The sequence below is a fragment of the Oryx dammah genome, unplaced genomic scaffold (genome assembly GCF_014754425.2).
Source record: "Oryx dammah isolate SB20612 unplaced genomic scaffold, SCBI_Odam_1.1 HiC_scaffold_2, whole genome shotgun sequence".
Taxonomy (NCBI): domain Eukaryota; kingdom Metazoa; phylum Chordata; class Mammalia; order Artiodactyla; family Bovidae; genus Oryx; species Oryx dammah.
The window spans coordinates 36,353,325-36,373,979 of NW_024070186.1; the positions used below are offsets into that span (position 1 = coordinate 36,353,325).

The 20,655-nt window shown below is 47.2% G+C and overlaps 1 long non-coding RNA gene across 1 annotated transcript; it reads right to left on the minus strand.

Moving 5' to 3' along the window:
- Positions 1 to 16,594: 16,594 nt before the first annotated feature.
- LOC120858338 lies at positions 16,595 to 19,936 on the minus strand. Its single transcript, XR_005719832.1, has 2 exons — positions 19,272 to 19,936; positions 16,595 to 17,333 (listed from the first exon to the last, which is right to left on the minus strand). It is a non-coding gene; the product is annotated as an uncharacterized LOC120858338 (long non-coding RNA).
- Positions 19,937 to 20,655: the final 719 nt, after the last annotated feature.

The window sequence follows — 20,655 nt, forward strand, 5'->3', positions numbered from 1 at the left end:
ACATGTCTACACCATCTCCCACAGATCACTCCTAGTTATTTTTCCCACCCCTGGGGGGGAAAAAAAAAGATACAAGCGATTTCGAGTGGAAGTCAGCGTAAGCAATTCGGAAGTGGAAGTCTTTTAGGGTTAAAGAAACGCGCCCGCGCTCCAACCCGTAGGGTTCACTTTGCATCAATAATCATCTGGGCGAGAACCAATGGCTGACTTTTTCGAAACCCTCCATTTAAGGGGAGAGTTTTTTCCCCTGATAAACCGGAGAGTCTCAGCTGTGCGCGTCCACAGGCAAATAGTTTACACGTGCAAAATTCATTCCTGCGAAGCGAGCCCCTGGCTCAGCTGCGGAGCGGCGCGGCGCTCGCCCGGGGCTAGAGGCCAGGACTTGTTGCCTCTGCGGCCCGAGCGGCTTTCCAAACCCTTGACACCCTGGGCTCCGGGGCCTCTGGGACCGTGATGACAGGGATCGGGAAGAAAACGCCTCCCTGTAAAACACGCGCAAAAACAGAGCAAAGTAGCAGGAGGCAGCCATCCCAGGAGGGAACCTGGAGTTAGTTTCTTTTCCCTAGAAACAACAGGAAAAACTCTCCCCGAAGTGCATTTTTACTGCTATGTAAAACCAAAGAGAATATAGGAGAGGAAAAAAAAAAGTAACTTACCCCGACCTGCCACAATACTACATTTTAGGCGTCCTTTTAACACTTTGATTCTTCATTTAATGCTGCAGCCTTTTCTTTCCTCTTGCCAGAAACCAACTTTCAAACTAGCTACGATGTAAAAAAAAAAAAAAAAAAAACTAAATAAAACCGAGTTTTACCCTTCTCACATCTTGCCAATTAGGATCTGCCTCAAGTACTTCTTCCTTCATTCTTTCTTTACCCAAATTTCCTAAACACCACCTGGGCAGCTTCACAAAGCTTAAAGTTTGTGTGGTTTGTGTGCGCAAATGTGCTAGTGTGTGTGTGAGTGTGTGTGTGTGTGGGTGTGTGTGCGCGCGCGCGCCCGCGCGGGTGTGGGAGTTAGTTGCTTTTAAAAGGACGTCGTTGTCATTCAGAGTAATAAAAGTGTGGCCCCCATCTTTGGGTGTGGGTTTTTACATGCACCTCTCATTTCAGTTAACTTTTTTAGAGCTGAGAAAAGCTGCTAGCTTACTTTCGGGAGACTTTGCTCGTTATTCATCTGTTTAGTCGCCTCAGAGGCACAAAAGCCGATCCGCGGCGTTATGAAAAATGGCCTGGGCGCGGAGAATGTCACAGTGGTCGGCGTATTATTTTAGCCTTCTTAAAAAAAAAAAAAAAAAAAAAACCTCAGGGAAAGTTTGCTTTTGATGAATTCAATAAAAGCGAAGCTGCAACGGAAGAGATTTTCAGCTAAAATCATACAGCATGGGGCAGAGCTTAAAACAGCCAGATGGCCAAAGGTAGATAGACTCGGTTTCAAAACCCAGATCTGGAATTCCGCCGGCTGAGCTTCTTAGTTTATTTAATCCCGCATGTATCTTTCCTTCTTCTTCTTCTTCTTCTTTTTTTTTTTTTCCAATTGATTTCCCCAGCTCTTTTTTTCACCTCACTTGTGGTCCCCCACCCCACTCTCCACCCCAGAGCTGCTGGCGAGACCCCGTCTTGGGATTTGCAGAAGTCACTTTGCAATTTCCCCTTTGATAATAGAGTTAAACTTTGCAGCGCACGCAGCCTGGAGAGAAGCTAACTCTGAAGGCGGTAGGCCCGCTGTTTGTGACCCATCTTCAGGTTCTTAGTTCAAATGCTGCGGCCTTTGACAGCTAAGGCCTTTGAATATAAGGAGAAAAGTGTTCATCCCACCCTGCCAGACAGCGTCCCCTCCCCCATCCGCAACCGCGGAAAATCAGAAGAGCTCGGCTTACTCAGTTTTTCACCCTCATGGGTCCCTTCCATACGATCCCAGCCTGAACAGCCTTAGAGTCCCATGTAAATCTCTTAAGGGTCTCCTATAATATCCTTAGGGTCTCCTATAATATCAAAGAGGAACAGACTGGAATGGCCACTGTGTCTTCATTCCGACTTGGAAAGGGAGTTGTGAAATTAACATATATCCTATTTAAACCTTGTTCTTGGAGTCTGAGGTTGGCTAAGCAGAGAACTTGGGGAGGGGACAGTGAAAACGGATGACAGGACTTAATACCTGCGCCCCTCCTCTCAACATGTAAGGCAGGATCGGAAAGCACCCAGGATCCCATTCCTCAGACGTGGCCTTCACAAGATTTAATTTGGTTTGCCGGTTTGACCACCGCCTCCGGGAAGGCCTCCGGATGAACTCTGTTCTGGAATCATTGAGACTCTCCAGGCTGAGGTGGGTGTGAAGAGGGCGGGTCTTCAGATGGCGTTGGCGAATTGGGCGCCTCCTCTTCTAGTCTAAACCCAGAAAACACCCCCCCTCGCCCACATACATGGTGGACGGTTAGGGGCACGGCTGGAAAAGTGGACACGACCCAGAGGAACAAGGATTAGCACTGGAGATTCAACTGGATTAGCACTGGAGATCCTTCGGGGCCAGAGAAAGGGGAGGCACCCCCTGACGTGCCCCACCTCCCCAAGCCAAAGGGGAGATGCAGCCCAGGAAAGGAGAACCCTGTGTCCTTCAGGGACCCCCTGCTTCTAGTACCTGCTGTGCCACTTCATAAGGGTCCCTGAATAAAGTCTCAGCCCTCTGTTTCCTTGTGGCTCAGCTGGTAAAGAATCCACCTACAATGGGGCAGACCTGGGTTCGATCCCTGGTTTGGGAAGATACCCTGAAGAAGGGAAAGGCTACCCATTCCAGTATTCTGGCCTGGAGAATTTCATGGACTCTATAGTCCATGGGGTCGCAAAGAGTCGGACGCGACTGAGCAACTTTCACTTCTGTTTCCTCATCTCTAACATGGGCATAAAAGTAGACTCTGTTTCAGACCGGGGTTTTGGTTCGTTCGTTTTAAATAGGACTGAGAGTGCAAAGCGCGTAGAGAAGGAGCACAATAAACATTTACTGCCCTGTTGTCAGGGTTACTTCTGCTGTTTTTGATATAAATGCTGAGGTAGGCTTTGTGAGGACAGTACCTTGAAACATAGGCTCCCAACAAGCGGGTCTCCGTACCCACGTTCTCCCCCTCCCGGCTCTGGAAATCCAGGATCGGGTCCCTGGAAACTGACCGAAACCTCGACAATCCTGGGGTTGGACTGGCTGTCCCCTCCTGAGTCGACCTAGTTCTAGTGGCTGCCTGGCTGTCCCCCTCCTTTCCCTGCAGAAAGCCAGGAAACCCACGTGCCTCTGGGAAGGCCTGGAGTGTCCCCCAACCTGGTCTCTCAACAGTGTCCAGACTCCAGAGAAAGCCTACAGCACGGATTGGAAAAGACGAGGCGTTTGCTTTCCTTTTGGAAGTGAAGGGAAAAAAATGGGAAAGGGGAACTGGTGGAAAGATGTGGGGGTGGCTGAGAGGCTCAGGCCATGCACCCGCTCACTCCAGGTTAACACCTCAGAGCTTCCCTTGCAAGTGTTTTTTGCAGGAGATGCCTTTTTGCTTTCTTTCTTTTTTTCTTTTTTGCAGAGGGAGGAAACCTCTGCTTCGGGCCCCGCAGACCTGAGGCAAGAGGGCGGAGAGGAGGGGGCTGGGCCATCAGAATGAAAGTTGTAGCCCCCAGCTGCTCCAGGAGCCTGGAGGAAAGCAGCAGATCGGAATCCAGACCTCATCTCTGAAATAACTATCATAATCAACGTCCCCGTCTTGTGGGACAAACCGAACTAAAAATCCACAAGACCTGAGGCTGGTTCACATCAACCAGCTTTAAGGGACATATAGACAACAAGCCCCTTTACCTCCACTTGGAGTCCTCCACTCCTTTGTGGTGTTGGAAGTTGAGAAAGGTGATTCCTGGTCCCCACCTGGTCTGAAGAGGCAATGAGAACCAGAGTTACGTCAATGTTTTCCCTACTTTGGGCATCTTGCACTTCAGACCTAAATTAGAGCACTCTCATGGGCCCTCAAGAGAAAGGGGTACCCAAAGAGGAGGGAGTACCTCAAGAGAAGGGGGTACCTCAAGAGAAGGAGGTACCTCAAGAGAAGGGGATACAACAAAGTCCAGCTGAGGCCTCGGATTCTCTCTCCTGCAGAGGAAGCTGAGTCAAGCATCCCTGACTTTAAGGCGGGGTCCGCTCCCTCCTCTCCTCTCCTTGCTGCTGCCCAGGTTCTTTCTCAGGCGGGTGACAGCGTTCCTGGTCACACATCACCTGGAATATTTACACCCTCAAGAAGGACGGGAGCGAGGGGGCTTCCAGGACTGACTTCTGTGCCTAGGTTGCTCTGAAATAGGGGGAGTCTATTGGCTTCTGAAGATTTCTGTAGTTTTCACTCAGAAAAACAAACTACCTGTGGCCAATAGACATTTGTGGGGGTGGGGTGGAGCCGATTTACATAACTGTCCTAACACACCTCTGACCTCTGGGCTGAAGATTTCATATGACTGATGAACAGCCTCTGCTTAGCGCTTTACAATTATAATTAAACCTGTCCAGCTCTGATGTGATGAACCGTATGGTCTGTCCAAGGCACTTGCTTAACCTTAGCTTTTAGGGCACTCCATTCAGACAACACCACTGGGCCAACGTTTACTCACGACATATTTCACCCCCATTCCCTACCTGAAATACCCCTCTCTTTCTTTTTTCCTGTCTCTCTCTCTCTCTTTCTCCCCTCCTCTCTCAATTCTCCCTGCTTTCGGCTTTTTAGGTCTGGCAAGTATCCATAGAAAGGAACTTGGGCGCAGGGTGGATGACTTTCCCACCCGAAGTGGAGCTCTCGCATTAATTGTCCCAATAAATTGAGATATAGTGTGCATAATGCAACGGAACAATATGGTTATAGTCCACGTGTATGACTTAATTAAGCTATTTGCAGCTTGATGCTGCAAGTCAACGGGTGTGCAAGTGGATTAACAATTGCCTGCTCCCTTATCCTCAGGATGGCGCATAATTACTTTACTAGCGGTACATATCAATTTTTGATGATTGCGGAAGCCATGCTCGCTTCACCAAGAAGCCGCTTGATAACTCTCCGTTGTGTATTAAAAAAGTAGTGTTTGGAAATATTTTGAAGTCGCTCCCAACGTTTTTATAGGTACTGATGGTGGCCTTTAATGGGCTGCCGTTTTATTCCTGATGTATATTTTATAAAGGGGCAAAGGCTAAACTCCTAAGGCCCTGCTCCGAGAGAGAATTGAAGTCCCCCTCCTGCTCTCCACCCAGCGAACGCCTCGTGCTTCGCTCCAAGCCGAGTTGGCTGACGGGTACGCCGCAGATCCCTATAAAGGCCGGGGAGGTGTCCTTTAAAATCTCTTTCAGATTCCCCGCGCTCTCTCTCTGTCACATACACACACACACACACACACACACACGCACACGCGCGCGCGTACACACACACACACAATCTCTTTCTACTTAAAGATGATTCAGAGTGACTATGAGCTCCCCCTCCTTTCCGGAGCCTCATCTCAGCTCCACAAACACCTCTGTGTCCTGAAGGATGTATGTCCTCATGGGTAAGCCTAAGAAAAGCAAGGCGTCTGGTGGCCCAGCGGGGAAGTGTGTACAACACGGGTTGATAAAATTTGCAAGAGGGCTAATAAAATTACACAACCTGATGACAGAGACATTGACATTTTGACTTCCTCAGTTCCTTGCCCTTTGTTTGGAATAAGATGGCGCCAAAGCCCCCCACCCCCACCCCTCACTTCCATCCTGGTGGCCTGCTGGTTGGGGATGGTGATGACGAAGTGCATTTGTTTCCTGTGATTTACTATTTGAATCTTAAGTCAAGGCTGATCGTTTGACCTCTCTGGATTGAACTAAATTCATCACCTATAATTTTATTAAAAAGCCTCGTGGCCATCAATCATAATGAGAGCATTGAGAGCCAACGTTTTCCAGGGAAATGTGTCAACTTCACAGACACAAGGCACTTACACCATCCCTTTCAAGCTGTCCTGAACTGAGCAGGCACACACATAGGGTTCCCTCTGAGGACACAAGGTTAATTTGGCTCCCATGGGTGATGACATTTGAAAAGAGGAGCTTTTTGCTTGCTTAAGACCAAAGCTGAGTGAGATGATGCCAAGATTTAGGCTGAGTTCTAAATGAGTCCCCTTCCTTTGGACTCAAGAGATGGTTTAGGAACTGTGCGCCCATCCTCAATCCAAAGAAAATTTTAAAACATCCCCCAAATTCCTGTGAAATCAGGATCAGAGTTGATCTCCCTCATTCTTAATATTGCTGCTGTAAATCACTTTGAAACTACAGTCTATCTCAGCCCTACATCTTTCTGATTCTCCATGTTATTGCCTTCTAGTGAAATAAGTGTTACATCAGTCTCTTTAAAACAGTTAAGAAGGGTAAAATTTCCAGTGGTCTTTAGACCCAACTCAACATTAATTCTTAAAACTAACGTGACATAGTCCCTATTTTGGAGGTTTCTTGGTTGAAGTCTATTTGTTCTTCTACCTGAAGCAGGTGATGTTTCAGCAGAGACATCTGAATGACAGCGGGAGTGAAAGACAAATCTAATAAAGCCTAATAAAGCATGAGCATCGAAATGTCATTAAACTTACAAAGATGAGACTCAGAATCACCAAAAAGGTAAATGTCTTCATTAGTCTGATCTCTGAAGACTGTCGAACATTTCATTAATTTATAATTTATGATTGTTTGACAAATATTGAAAAGTATGTAAATATGAGCCGGGTAATGTCTTTTCTGCGGGAGATGAGGAAATGACCCAAACTGTACGTGCCTGCAAGATTACACACAGGACCCAGCTCTCTGTTATCAAACTGTGCCGCCCCTTTAGCCAACATATTGTGCAAGTGACAAGTGAAATAGTGCAGATAAACCAATGGTTTAAAACGTAATAAAGACAACAGCCATTTGCATTTTTTACATTTTATTACAAAGGTAATTTACTATGACACATTTCTGAATGTAATTTATGAAAACATGTTCAAGCAATTACATCGCATATACAACCCTCAGAGCTACAAAATTCAGATAAATAATAATATTATAGACCTTCAGAGACTTCCACTATTGAAAACATATCCTTTATTTCAAAAATGGGTTGTACAGAAGAAAATAATGGCATTAAAATTTTCAATTAAGAATAAAAGCTTAGAGAATAGAAAGTAAATGAATAATATTCTTTGCTGGAGTTGAAAAATTAAACCTTTATGATGACAATGTGCTTATTTCACACGGCTTATTATCAAGTTTGTTTGTTTGTTTGTTTTTTCCCTCTCCTTCCTTGGAGTCAATGTTAAGTGCAAAGTATTAAAGGTTTTGGGGGAGAGAGAGACAAGAGGAATGTCTGTTTCCTCTTTCAAACTTCTGAGCTCATTCCTTCACCCCATTTCTCTTTTCCTAAGCACAGGACTGTGCCAGCTTTGGAAACTAAAGAAAAATCCATTCCCTGAAGGTCAGTACTGTCTGAGCTGATCCTTCCAGCAGATTTTCTACACCAGCCTGTCAGGAGTTATCAGAATGGGAGAAGATTCTATGGGGGAAAGGAAGAGGAAAGTTTACATACTAGAACAGGAAATAAAAATTGACATTAACCAGGAAATGTTTGATTTCTGCTCCCATTTCCCAGACATTAATTTATTTCATAGTAACTTCATATTATGTCTTAAATCTGGAATGCACAGTTAGATACTTAAGAATCAGCCTCCAACTATTCTTATCAACTTTGGCGGGGGAGGTGGGATCTGCCTTCCTTTTGTTTTTATAGGTAAAATGTTTTGCAAATGCTTTAGCTTTAAAAGTCAATGATAAAAGCAAGCCTGAAATGGGCCCTTTACCTACCTGTGTGGGGAATGCCATGGGTTTATTCTGCAACCTTGAGACTATCTGCAAGGCCTGTTGTATATTTCCTTGTTTTGCTTGGAAGATCCCTTAGGCAGTGTTATCTGCCATGATGGACTTATAGCCACAATTTCCCTCCCAATCCTATTAAACCTTCAACTTGAAGGAAAAAAAAAAGACCTTGACACAATTCAAATCCGAATTTGGGGGCACTGAAAGCATATAAGAATTGTGCCCAGCCCTCTTTTTCAACTGGGAAATGTAACCGGCCTCCAAAATTTCCCCCATGCCTCCCTGTTGGATGGCTCAACACACTCAGGTGGATGCACAGGTACAAGGGTTCTTCAAGGGGGCCCACAGAGTGCTGTCCAGTTGCCACACGTGGACCGTGGCTGAACGTGGTACAGTACTTGAGGGGAGTGGGCAGGTGAGGACCCTGTCTAGTGACCTGGACTCTTGAACTCTCTGCTCAGGAACTTGTGCTCTGTCCCTCCCCCTACTATACAGAGCACGTGCCTGACGTTCCTTCCACCTTCAAGAGAAGAAGATGGCATGGGGATGCTCCTTTGCCAAACATCCCACAGGCTGATGTCACTTATGGACAGACCAGCAATTATCCCCCTACCCTACCCTTTCAACACCCTGGGTCGCCCTTCTACCCGGCTTTGGAGAGAATTCTCACTTTTAATGCCAGAAATCGCCCCCACCAGCGATCCCAAGTGCAACCAAGGCTGAGGCCTAAGTCTGTTAGTCCCTGGCTCTAGCCGGTCTCGGTGCCCCCTCTTTGGCTCCAAGGCCAAGGAGGTGGGCTGTGGGTTAGTTTTCACCAGGGTTAAGTCAGTCCTCGGTTCCAGCCTTTGTCTCTCTTGAAATGTTTAGGGGCTGCATATGCTTTCGTGTTGCAAACACCAAGCGGGGTCCCCAGGAGTCCCTAAGCCCATGCCTTGACTCGAGCACAGTTTCCCTGGATGACTATGACTTGGTGGGCTTCCGGGTGATGGTCTTGAGCAAGCACATTGCCACGCACATTCGAGCCAGAGCAGACAGGCAGCTCCTGCCGCTCGCATACACACAGAAAGTTCCTAAATAAATAAATAATTTAAGAATGAATTGCACTGATGATGAACTCTCTGAATTCAGGGACTAGATGAAGAAGGGAAATATAATCAGGGAGGGGATCAATAAAGAGAAGGGGCAGAGGGAAAAAAATACCTGCTAATGTGTCAACTGCAATGGGCAAACACTCTTCTAATAACAAATGAAACAATGAAAGGGCGGCATTGTTTCCTGTTAAGCGCTCCATCCATGACCCCGTTTCTATCTGCACAGCCATGTTTTGATGACTTCGAGTATATGCAAAAACAAACTTTCCCGTGGCGTTATTTTTTCCCCCTCCTTTTACTCTGCTTGTCAAGCTTTTCTTTCCAAACAGTCAGATGATTTTAAAAAGAATGCAAAGGAGAAGAAGCCGGGTGGGGAGGGAACTCCACCACCATCTCTACCCAAGAAATGATAAATAGCTTCGAATAGCTAATCGCTGGAGGGCGCGTTTACCAATTCATAATCATTTATTCTGGGTGATGTATGGCTCTTACTCTTAAATCTGAAAAGCTTCTATTTGAAGGTGTAAATAGCTTTTTTTCTTTCCTGCAGTAAACCTTCCTGCATTAGCAGTGATTGATCTCATGTACAATTCGTCCCAGAGTGCTATTTTACAGGGGGAACACTAGCTTTTGGAGATTAACTGGGGAGTCTGTTACATATTAATGAAGCCGGGAGATATACTAACGTTTTGGTAATTTAGTTATTTGTGTCTATAGCTATCGTCGTTATTTTCTTTTAGACCCCTGCGGTTGTTATCCATCGAATTAAAAAGTGGTCCTTAGAATTATTTTTTTTTCCACTGGCGACTAAACGCCATTTAATGTGAAAAACAAATGTTGACTTCTCTCTTGAAGGAAGTGTGTTTCTTGGCAAGACATCAAAGTGTTTTAAACTGTATTAGTGGATGATGTTAGTTTTCTTACTCCGCAGAGCCTGCGCTGAAGTAATAGCTAACTAGAGGGAAAAAAAGTCTTGACTTGCCTCTGTCTTAGAAAAATTATTTGATCTTCTAGGAGAGGGGGAGGTTAAAACTCTAGGATAAAAGCGTTCCTGGCAAAGGGTCCCCCAAAACATTTGGAAATCCAAATCAGTGTTGGGAATGAAGGTGGGGGAGGAGGGGCGGAGATTGCTCATTGATTTGCAACTTGATAATTAATATCCCATCAAATGAGACATCAACGTCATTAATGCCTGTGTATTCCCGGAGAGAGACTTAGTGAACTGCAAACCCGAATAAACGCCACGTTCAGCAAAGAGATTGCTTCATGGCCCAGGATAAGATAGCACTACTTCTCTGTTTTCTTGTAGGGTTTTTATGGGGAAGTAGGTTTCCTAAAATGCTCTGGATTCCCACCGAAGACCTGGGGGAATGTCTGCGGGCAGGAAGTCTCTCCTGACACACCCCAACTTCCCAGGGTCTGTTGGAAACGCGGGACCACTGCCGATTGCGGAAGTGGGGATAGGAGAGAAGAAAAACGGTTGCGGAAAGCTTTGGAGAGAGCGAGCGAATCGGTTTTGCATAGGAAAAAGTGGATCACCCATTTCCACTTCCGGGAATTGCCTGCTGATTTCAGGAGCGGCCAGGAAGTGGCATAACATCCCCAAGAGACACAACTAACCCCTGGGTCCTGACCGTTTGAATCTTAGCCCCTTGGCCCTTGGGATCGCCTGCCACAGGCCGGTGCGTCTCCCCTCCCCCAAAGGGAGTCCCCTCCACATTCCCTTCGCGTAACCCATAGCCACTCTCCTTCCAGAAGCCCGGATCTGTAGCTCTAGATGATTGGGGCCTTCCAGCGCACCGTTTGCAGTGAGGGTAGCTTCTAGATGCAACAAACTTTCTAGAACCGCGAAACACTAAAGCGTGATGGCGCCAGTTGGCCGGGACGCGCCCCTTTTGTTTTCGGGGCGCGATTTATGTTCTTTATAAAAATGTGGTTTGGAAAAATAGAAAGGGCCTTGAAAACAATGTTACAATGAAAAAGGACAAATTAGAAGACATTTTCCGTGATCAAAGGCGGGAGGGTGAGCGCGCATGGACATTCACAAAGCTTGACTTATTCACTCCTCTCTTTTGCAAGCCGGGGCAACAAGCGTGTCCCCCATTGACAAGGCGCCCTATTCAGACTGCAGGTGCGAAGTGGGCCGGCGCGCCCGGCCACATTATGTCAAGGTTGTTGGAGATTAGTGTTCGGCCTTAATAACTAAAGCGCTTGATTTACATTGGAAAAAAGCCCCCTCAGCCGTGAAAACAAAATCGTTGAACGCGTGATCATTGCGAGGGCGGCTGATATCCTAATACTCGCATTGTTCTCAGCTGGGCCCCGGCGCTCCCTGGCCTCCTCAGGAAGGGCAGAGCCTGAGTTTCTGGCCTTGGACCAGGTCTCCCAATCGTACTGTCTGGGTTCTGGAAGAAAAGGCGATGGATAGAAGTTTTACAGGGGCCCATGGAAGACAGAGTGGGGAAGTCCCTAAGAGTCCAGATTTGGGCCCCAATTTTGGCAAAACCTGGGATGGAAGAATCGTTGGGGGCTGACGGCTTCAGGCCCAATGGTGAGGTGTCTTAAGGCTGAAGGGCCTCCAGTGTAACTTTGGTGGGACAGCCAGGGGTGTCATAGGCAAGAACAGTCTTACTCCAAGGTGAGGAGTCTTTGGAAGTGACTAGAGAGCTGAAGGAACTTAGGAAGGACTAAGACACCCCAGCAATTTGGACTGCTCCAGGCCAAGTGACTGAACTGAACTGAATTGAACTGAATTGAGGAAGGCCAGAGTGTTCAGGCCAAATTGCTTCTTCAAAGGAGAGCCCACTTCCAAGACATCCAGAACTGGTTGGAGGCCCTTGCTTTTCCTGCACTTTCCTTATTTTCCCGAACTTTCCTTGTTTTATTTTCCCAGAGATGGAGGGGAGGGAAGCGGTGTCCACCTTGGCCTTGGTCCTGCTTCTCCCTGTGTGGATATTTTAGGGCAGATTCTCTCCCCACCCTCATATACTACTATATTTGTGCCTCCCAAACCTCCCCCACCCCCACCCATGAAAAGGAATGCAGAAAACAAGAGATAAGTGGTTGGGCCCTGAGATATGGATATGTATCTATTCTAATTGCAGTATCTTTTTTAGAAGTCTAGCTACTTAAGGCAATTTCCCTAAGATCTGTGCTAGAAGAATAGGTTTGGTAGGGACAAGGTGAGAAAGCTGTTAACTATTGTCTGACCCTGAAAAGGTCATAAGTCAGCGCCTTGGTAGCTGACCTGTTAGAGGAAGGTATAAAGGCTTTATTCATGCAGTCGCTGCAATGTTCTCAGCTCTCACAAAAGTGTTTTTTATGATTCGATTCTCTTACCTCTTTTCTTAATTAAAAAGCTGAACCATTAGAATAGCACCTGCATCATGTCCTGACGGGGCCTGCATACTAATTCCAGAGCCTTTACAACACGTAATTATAACATAAAATCAGAGATTGAATAAAACAGAAGGATTTTGCTCCCAAAGCCCTGCTAATCCCCTTTTAAAAGGATCTGGTGAAATAATTCAGAACAGTATCCGGAAGTTGGATTACTGCTCCTTTATTTTTTTTACCTTTATACAATGAAATGATATTTCACATTTAAAGGAAGTTCTGTTTGTGTATAACAGTTTGTGTGTGTGTGTGTGTGTGTGTGTGTAAGAAAGTTGGCAGGTTCTTTGAATGATACAAAGCATTTGACTATGGATTCCTTGCTTACTAAATGCAGTGCCAGAAAATGTAGAGGAAATTTATAGCGACAGGTTTGAAACACATTTTCTCAGGTGAAAGTGGCTGCAATGTGATTGAGAATTGCATATGTGCATCAGGCAATTGTTCTCCCTTCTCTCAGAGGAAATAAGCAAATCTTTTGGGGTGATATGCTTGTTTTTTGTGACTCAGAATATGCACATTTCAGGCAAAACACTTTTCACTAAGATACTTACTGGGCGTAGTTTTTTTGTGACGCTTAATGAATACATCTTGAGTTCACAAAAGCTAGATGCCTCCATTAAACCCTGAGCAAGACCTTGCTGTGGCATAAGCCAAGGACCTGAGCTGTCTGCAGTTTCTCCCCAGTTCTGGCAAAGAACATTATCCTCATCTGGCTAATCTGATCTTTCATGGGCCAGTCGTCAGTTGCAGACAAGAGAAAACTGGTTATCCTTCTGATTTTCTGTATTAATCATCTGATAATATTGTGTTTGGGGTTTCCCCCTTTCTTCTTCCCATTATTCTACAATCACGTGGCACAGACAAAACCATAGAAATTTACCCAATTTGGGTTTCTTTTCTCTGCACAGACATCTCTCAAGCCTGCCCATTTATTACTGAGGTTCAAAAGCATGCAGAGGCTGCTTGACTTGTTTTGAATTGATGAATATTTTTGCCCTGCATGTTGGCTCACACAGAGTCTAAACTGGATCTAAAGAAGCCAAAAATGCAAGACAGGTTTCAAGTTCATCTCTCTGGTCCTATTTATATTTTATCAACTTACATCCTGAAGTAATTTTTTTTCTTCCGTTCGCTCTCTCATTTCTTACACAGCTGTTTTGGATGTTTGCAAAACCACTGGAAGGTTCAGAGGCAAACGCCAAGAACTCTCTTTGTTGTCTAATGAGATTCTCTTTTTCTTAAATGATTTTGGGGTATGGACTTGGTAATGTTCCTAGAAAACTCTCAGGCATTTTCCTCATTGAAGATATTTGGCTAAAAAGGCAATGCTGTCCTGATGCCCAGACAGGAAGTTGGTGACAAGTAGAACATGTTATTGTGGGATTCTCAGTCACTTGGTGACAAAGATGTTATTAATTTTCTCAGAACAAGAATGAGACTTCAGCATGAAAAGTGATTCAGCATTTAAATGAGGATTCAGCATTTTAAACAACCGTGATTATTTTTTTAAAAAGGTTCTGATGCCTTTCTGGAAAGAATGTGCCTTTGTGTGACTTTTGCCCCAAACTGCTCTGTCCTAGGTTGCTCACTTTTACCCCCCACTTGCACATTCCCGCCCTGCACACCTGGGCCATGAAAAGGCCACCATCTGGATTCAAAGTAACCGCAGAATTATGGTTAAAAAAAATAAATCAACATCTGGGCCGGCTGCAGTGTTAGTGTCTTAACAAGTCATGGGAGTGACATTAAGACGATCGGGTTTCTCCTGCTTAGTTTTGCACAGAATAAACTCGATTCCCTCTCATTTTTCTTGAGCTTTTAAAAATAAATGGTATCTCTGCCTCCGTGCTCTCCTCCCTCCCCCACTGCGCTAGCATCTAGAACTCTCAGAGTACAGACACTCATGCTGTTTCAGGACCCTCAGCTAGCCTAGGTGCTGCCTGGAAAGACACACCCTGCTCTGGAGCTTGAGACCTCTGCAAGTGCCGCGCTTTCTAGGAAGATCTGGAGACCTGACTCAAGGAGGAGCGAAGTGATGTGTCTGAAAGATGGAGTCTTGTAAGTGGGCCTACTTGACACCTACACTCTAAAGGGTTTCAAGGATTATCCTATTTACTGCTCCAGGCAAACTTGTGAAGACAATTCTTGGAAATTCTCTTTCAGCAGACAAGGAAACTGAAGCACAGGGCCACGGGTGGACAAGCCTAGCCAGTCTTCCCCTCTTCCCCGCACTTTCCAGTTGGTGCTCGCATTGGAAGTAGCCAAGAGGCTAAGGCGTCCCCAGTCTTCTCTCGAGGCTACCCGTGTGGGATAGGAGGTGGGCAACTTCGCTCAAGATTTTCTCTAGGGTGAACTAGCCAGGGGCACTCAGGCACCAGTGACCACCCCTCTGCCAAAGGTCACACCAGGCAACTTTTCTGCCGAAAATAACTTTTCTCCCCAGGAAACCCGAGCACTCTTAGGGGCAGCGGCACGCAGGTGCCCTAGCACGCTTGCCCTTGTCCTCTCCTTCCCTCTCGAACCTGGCCGGTTCGATCTCGGGTCTTCCGCCTGAGACCCGCGTGGAAGGGTGGGGGAGATGGGGTCAAGGGCAGCTGCCCTCTCCACCTGTCCTCTCGGCTCCGAGGGAAGGCTGGGCTACGACTCCCCCGGCGACCCCGCGGCACAGCGTGGTCCGGGGCGGGATTCGGGAGGCGTAGCTGGAGGCTCCGTGGTCTCCTCTGGCGGCCGTGGGGGAATCCAGGCAGGGGACCAGGCCCAGGGTGCCCCGGGCCTTTCTCATACTCACTTGCTCCCCCAACAAGGATTCCGTCGTGAGCCGGTTTTCCTGAGTGCCCTCTCCCACCGGGGCAGGGCGCAGAGATCCAAACAGCTGGAGAGGCTTTACCTCGGCCCAGAGCCGGAGGAGGGGGCCTTTCCGCGAGAAGGACGGGAGGGGGCGCTCACCCCAGGACTAAAGTCCAGGAACCTCTTCCCCCGCGTCGCCCGCTGACTGCGACGTGTCGCGGCTGTTCCAGGCGCCGTTCCCTCGGGGCTGTCTTTTCACACTCGCGTGTCGCCCTGGCACCTTTGCGCGCCGGGGTCCCTCCCGCAACCTTTTCTGCAGGCCTGCCACCCTAGCCCTACGAGTTGGTTCTCCCAAGGTGTTCTCGAAGGGAACAGCCAGACCCCAAGAGCTGCTGTCGTCCCACTCACTCAGCTCATCTCAAGCCCCAGCCAGGCCCGCGAAACCCAATTTCTCTTTCATCAGGAAGGGGTCCGGCGGATGCTATGCCTGCGCGTTAGGAGGGAAGGAGCAAGGCACGCGGGTGACCAGAGGTTCAGTGGCCGCAGGGGAGGGAGGAAGAAGGCTCTGGTGGTTCAGGTGGTACTGATATATCTGAAATAATTTATCCAGTGGCCGGAGGGGATAGTAGCTTCTCCATCAGATGCTAAAACTCAGTGAATGCCAACCTCCCAATCGGGGATCAGAGAAGAGTCCTGTGGGCTGTAGCCACACAATCTTCGGGGAGGTGAATGGTCTGAGCACCGGCTACTCTCAGAGGGGAATGACGTCCGCTGGGAAGACTCCTGCGGGCAACTGTACTCGAAGTACCCTCACGAGGGTTTATGTTCTGTGCTGTGCTGCTTAGTCACTCGGTCGTGTCCAACTTTGCGACCCCCGTGGACTGTAGCCCGCTAGGCTCCTCTGTTCATGGGATCTCCCAAGCAAGAATATTCGATTGGGTTAACATGCCATCCTCCAGGGGATCTTCTCAACCCAGGGATCGAACCCACTTCTCCCGCATTGCAGGAGGATTCTCTACCGTCGGAGCCACCAGGGAAGCCCCATCAGGGCTTAGGGAAGACTTGGAGGCAGCCTGCCCTCTCTTTTTCTTTGTTTTATTCCTGCCAGGTACCAGTCATCTCTCTAGGAAGTTAGAGGTGGTTTGTGAGAAGTTGTGGTATAATTGCAAGACAGCCCCTGCCAGGAACACACTAAAAGCATCGGCCTACCTTTTCCCCTTCCGCGATGGAAACCAGTTAATGAGTGCCAGTGTTACGGGGGGTGAAATTGGGGGCGAGAGAAGTCTTCTTTAAGAAGGGCTGCTTTGGTGGGTCCTTCTGTTTTTGCGGCTCCGAACGACTAGACTTTGGAGATGTATCTGGAAGTCGTGAGGTATGGCAGGGGAAAGGAGGGATGCTGCTGGGCGGGCCCCAAATCTCTCCCAAGAAGACGAAGCAATAACAGGACACTCGAATTTCAAAGGGAAAGGGGAACATCACATCGTTTATTTCCAAAGAAAATAGGGAAATGTATCTCCATGTACACAAAAATCTTTGGAGGGAAAAGGAATCATGGGTTTAATTCATTTTTACATATTTACAGCAGATTAAACCACAGGTTTCAACTATATTTTCATTCAACAATCACTTTCAGTGAAATACATAACAACTTTTTCCCTTTCAAGTTAGTTCATAATTTAAGGATGCTAAGGGGACAGATGATAAATCACTAACAGTGTGGGTAGAGAGGGTACCAAATAGTCTAAGGTTTCAGCCAGGCTTTCTTGCGTGAGTAAATTATGATCACAAAACATTTGCCTGTCTGTATAATTCACATTCATTACAATCATTACATTTTCCCATAAATTAGCAATATAAACAAACATGTGGGGACCTTCAGTAAACAAATAAAAATCAATATAAGAGACAACATTTTGTAGCAACTATAATAACAGCATGGGTTACAGCTTGTGGAAACTTCTTTACAAATCATTTAGTCAGCACACACGGGGGTAGGGAGGCTGGAACATCCTCCTTTTTGTAAAACACCTTTAAAACCACATGAAAATGTCTGGGGAAAGCTGGACTGGGTAAAAGTTTCTCTCTTTTTCCTGGGCACAGTATGAAATGAAGGACTGCACATGTGGATGGGGGAGCGGGACGTTTGCATGCACTTTGGGGTTGAGGACCTTCTGATCTCCAATTGCCAAGATGCTGAAGAAAACAGGAAATTATAAAAATCTCTCCCTCAAGCCCCTCTTCTTTCTACTAATGGCAGAAAGGGCTTGCTGATAGCTGCTAGTGGGAAGAAACACACAATGGGTCTATTTTTAGCTGAGATTGTCTTTGAAGGAGCAGGAAATAGGAACAATTGCTCTGCTGCAGCTTTAGGTTCCAAGGATAGGGAACAAGAATAGTGGGAGCTTGAGGGGTCCCCAGGTGACCTGACTTGGACTGATTGAGTGCAGAGCAGCAAAGAGAGAAGCAGACCCATAGTGTGGGCTTAGGGTATCTACCCTCTGCCTGCACTGTCTCTGCATTCTTTCCGTCGTGTCCCAGAGCCTGGGCAAAGAGCCCCCTCAACATCTGCACACCTCCACAGGCTCTGGACCTGATGTCTCTGCAATGCTTTTGTTTTCCCTTTGGCAGGGCTTAGCCCTAAGTTACCAGTTAGTGTAGTGTGCATGTATTTTTTTTTTTTTTAAGAAGTTAGATTTTTATCTCTTTAGAAACGGTTTGAAACGAACGGGGCAGAGGGAGTTTGACAGAGAGGAGAACAAATCGCTGACAAAGAACCTTTTACGTTTCATCAGCGTTGTTAGGACGACAAGGAGGAATGTCTCAGATAATAACTCCCACTTCAAAGATTTCTCAGCTGAATAGAAAGCGGACCATCCTTTTTTATTCAACCACAAGGACTGGCACTAAAGAAGACTCCACTGTTTGATTTTTTTTTTCCACCGTGTTTATTTTTCCCCTATTCACTGGGGTACTTGGATAAAATAAACAACAAGACAATTAAGAGAACATGGACTTCTAACTTTCCTTCCATCTTCCCTATCCCCTTGGCCTTGGGCTCTTGAATCTGTGCCCAGGCCAGCCAGGCCTGAGGGGTTCCCTACCACCCACCCTGGGGAGAAACAAGTTTGGGTGTGTGTGAGAAACTTCTCGGACAGAGAGGCCGAATCAGCTGTGCTGGGGGCCAGAGTGAAATGTACCAAAGGCACAGTCTGAACTCCCCAGACTCATCCAGGGAGGTTTCTGCTCCTTCCCCCAAGTCCCATTTAAATTCAGGCCTCCAACCTGCTCCAGAGGCGGAAAGCTGCTTGGCACAAAACCGAGCTGGGGATGCTCATTTGTTAAGCTTCCGAGCTTGCCCTAAAGTTATTTACTCCTGACCCTGGAGCCTCTTCAGGGCGCAGTCAAGATGCACGGAGTCCGGCTCCTCCCTTTCCTGAAAGCGTCCCTGGTGTCAAGCGCCCCTCCCCCGCATCAGAGTGCAAGGTGAACCCCTAAACGCTGGCGAGGCAGGTCCTAAGGAGGAAGTATATACTGGAGAGCACAGTGACAGTATTAAATGGCGTGAAAGCAAAGGTCAGCGCAAATGTATCTTAATAGAGTGTCTGCAGTGAAGTGTGCCGCCTTTGAAGCGGCCGCTCCCCGCGCGTATTTCCATGGCGAGCCTAACGCAGCATGCTGATGCATCGTCAAACTCACACTTTCAACCCCAAAACCCGACTCTTTGAACAACCCGAGTTTGATTAGACCTTTCTCCTTTTCTTTCCCCTCTTACAAACCATTTCCTCGCCTTTAGAAACTCGCCATCAAACCCAAATGCGCCCTCTGATCACCGCAGAAAGCAGAAACAAAGGGGGCTGAGCGGCGATTCAAGCGGCCCTTTTCTTCCCTCACATTATTATCCATTTTTATTATGATCGGGAACAAGTGCCCATTCGCGTGGGTTTTGTTTACCGGAAATTAAATGAAAATGATTTAGTCCGCGTCAAACAAAAATATATACTTGTATACACAAGAAAAAAGGCCTGTTAGACGTAAATATTATGTCCTTAATGAAAAGCCTGGACGGGCTCCAGGCTCGGCCTTTCAGGATTTCAGTGTGACTTGCCCATTGCCATAGAAATCCTAACTTACCATGAAGATGCACCGTGGCGAAGAAACATTGCTTTGTGCGCGGCCCCTTTGATGTCGCAGGCGCGAGATGCGGGCGCTCAGCTGCGCCGGGCGAGATTACCTTGCGAGCAACGCGGTGGACATCTGTAACAAGCAAATGAAAAATTAAAGGCGATTAGTGATCGACTACGCATTTTTTATTTTATTTCATTATTTTGCATGGGGGTGGAAGGAAAAATGGGGCCTAGAAAAGCAAGAGAAAGAAAGGAGTCCTCTTTAGAGACTGGGACATTTTTTAACATCTTCAGAAGAAGCAAGTTCCCCAGATGTCCCCTGCATCTTGGCGGCAGGGCGGGAGTTGCTGGGTGGGAGAGAACCGTTTGCAGCCGACCTCCAGCCCTTGGCCAGACGGCCTCTGGGCCCTATTGTAATGGGGGCAGGGCGGGAAGAGGACTGCAGAGCCCCTTCCACAAGGGCGGATTCACTAGAGATGTATTTAGAAGATTCTGGTTTTTATTAGGGGTAATGAAAACAGTCCCTCTCCAGTTAGGACGTTATTTATCTGATGGACGTGTATGGCGATGGGGCAGGAGTGACAATCTTCCAATGGTGTCTGAAGAGGAAGAACAGAAGAAAAGCCAAGAGTGGCAGAATCTGGGCTGGTTTGCTGTGTCCAGCTTTTTAACTGAGCTCTTTGGGGGTTCCCCATAGGTAGGAGTATCACACCTCTACTTATCTCCAAATTCTTAAGGGACTGGGATGGGTCTACCAAAACTTTTCCCTGTCTTTTTTATCTGCCCCTCCCCCCAAATCTTGGCAAGAATTTTGAGGCAGCACCATCCTTCCCTTCAGAGGGTAACTGATTGGGAACCAGGCCCTGATCTTTCCTCCCCCTTGGCAACAATTGCAGACTTTTCCTTTTCCCTGCCCCCAACATCTGTTTCTTTTTCAGGGGATTTGGTACCCAGCACATCAAATACACATTCAATCTAGACCCATTGGGTGTTTGCCTTCAAAATATTTATTCTTGCAGTTTGTTTCTTGTCCCACGCGTCCCCTCCCTCCCCCCTTTTTAAACAAAACCAACATTGTGTGATTTTTGACAAAGACCATCACAGAATTGCCGCGATTCACCCAGACACTGTCGCCTAGGCGGGATCCCTTTGCTGTGGAGGCCTAGGCTCAGTGACGTCATTGGTCCACTCTGCATCCCAAACCGCCAAGCACCCACAAGATTCTACAGGCAGCTCCTGGACCAAGGTGGGACGTGAGGAGAGAGTGACTGGTCTGTGGAGTCCTCAGAGCATTGAATCCCAAAGCCCCTTTAGCACATTTTCTTTTGTATTTCCTGTGTTGGGATTTCTCTCCTACCCCCTGTATATAATGTATACCGCAGCCGCAGACA